The following is a 2206-nucleotide window of genomic DNA, read 5'->3' as shown; positions in this document are numbered from 1 at the left end:
CTTTAATAGTGATTTCAGTGTGAGTGTGAGCATGGAAGTGAAGGAACACTCCTTTAATAGTGATTTCAGAGTGAGAGTGAACGCAGGTGTGAAGGAATATTCCTTTAATAGTGATTTCAGTGTGAGTGTGAGCATGGAAGTGAAGGAACACTCCTTTAATAGTGATTTCAGAGTGAGAGTGAACGCAGGTGTGAAGGAACATTCCTTTAATAGTGATTTCAGTGTGAGTGTGAGCACGGGTGAGAAGGAACACTCTTTTTAATAGTGATTTCAGTGTGTGTGTGCGTGTGTGACTGTGAGTGTGTGTGAATGGGTGTGAGTGAGTGTGTGTGTGTGTATGTGTGTGTGTATGTGTGTGTGTGTGTATGTGTGAGTGTGAGTGTGTGTGTGTGTGTATGTGAGTGCGTGTGTGAGTGTCAGTGTGTGATTTTACTAGGGGTTTCTCCTCCTGTGGAAGTCTCTGACAGCTGTAAGATGCCATTCCAGTTGTGCCTGAACCTCGTTACTATTCGGACAATTTGAAAATGTCTAACCAAACTCCCAGAACTCGGAGACTTCACAAAGTCGAGTCCTTTTGTTTGGAGGGAGTTGTATTCCTGAGCTAAAATCTTATTTCTTCTGCCAGTAGGAAATTTCTCTTGTTGAAGTGAACTGCTTATGCTTCTGGACTGAAGTCAGTGCAACATTATTGATCCGTGATTAGTTTGAGTTATAAAGAAAGGTTGATAGGCTGGGACTTTCTTCATTGGAGCATATGGGTTTGAGCGGTGACCTTACAGAAGTTTATAAAATAATGGGGAGTATAGATAGAGTTAATGGTAGCTGTCTTTACTCAAGGACGGGGGATTTCAAGACTAGGGGGCTCACTTTTAAGGTGAGAGAAGAAAGATTTATAAAAGACATGATGGCCAAATGTATTTGTACAGTGGGTAGTTCCATTAGGCATAGGAGTAGAAATTAGACCATTCAGCCCATCGCGTCTGCTCCACCATTCAATCATGACTGATAAGATTCTCAACCCTATTCTCCCACTTTCTCTCCGTAACTCGTAATCCCCTTTACACTCAAGACCCTATGACTCTATTATCTGTTTTCTGTCTAAGAAATTCAATCGTACAACATTCCATCAATTAACAACTTAGCTTTCTTGTTAAACACTTAACTAAATGACATGTTTTCTTGAGAATGATGTTTCGATGACTGTTCTAATTGACTTTCTGACCTGTTATAAAAGTTACTTTTACAAAACTAATGCCATCTGCCTCTATTTAAAAAAAACAATCTCCCAAATTATAACAATATATGATAAATGATTGATACATCTCTCCCAATAGAAAAGGCTTTCTTCAAAGATATTTTGAGTTTCTGTTAAAATTCCTTCCAACACTCTTCCTACTTTCCATTTACAGTAATAATATATTTACATAAAGCAGATAATAACGTGCAGAACAACCATATTCTGCACAAGTCCATTTTGATTATGGCATCCATTCTCATGTATATTTGCTCTTCCCAGGATGTCCACCATAAGTTTGTTCTTGCCATACCTTATGTGATTCTTAAAGTGTACAGTTGGAGGGAAAAATCTCAATGAAAAGTTCTCCAATTTTTTGTCACAGAATTGTTCCAATCTTTTTAAATGATTGTGGTCATTGTAAATAACAGTGTCTTTAGAGTTACTGAAAATACAAATACAAGAATACTGTACACGAATACAAATGCAGGGAAACTGTACAGGAAATACAAATACCGGAATACTTTATAGGAATACAACTACAAGAATGTTGTGGTTCTGTTCACCGAGCTGGGAATTTGTGTTGCTGATGTTTCGTCCCGTGCCTAGGTGACATCCTCAGAGCTTGGGAGCCTCCTGTGAAGCGCTTCTGTGATCTTTCCTCCGGCATTTATAGTGATTTGTATCTGCCGTTTCCGGTTGTCAGTTCCAGCTGTCCGCTGCAGTGGTCGGTATATTGGGTCCAGGTCGATGTGCTTATTGATTGAATCTGTGGATGAGTGCCATGCCTCTAGGAATTCCCTGGCTGTTCTCTGTTTGGCTTGTCCTATAATAGTAGTGTTGTCCCAGTCAAACTCATGTTGCTTGGCATCTGAGTGTGTGACTACTAAGGATAGCTGGTCATGTCGTTTCGTGGATAGTTGGTGTTCATGGATGCGGATCATTAGCTGTCTTCCTGTTTGTCCTACGTAG

The sequence above is a fragment of the Chiloscyllium plagiosum genome, chromosome 20 (genome assembly GCF_004010195.1).
Source record: "Chiloscyllium plagiosum isolate BGI_BamShark_2017 chromosome 20, ASM401019v2, whole genome shotgun sequence".
NCBI lineage: Eukaryota > Metazoa > Chordata > Chondrichthyes > Orectolobiformes > Hemiscylliidae > Chiloscyllium > Chiloscyllium plagiosum.
The sequence above is the reverse complement of the archived record's forward strand: the minus strand, read 5'-3'. Positions refer to the sequence as shown.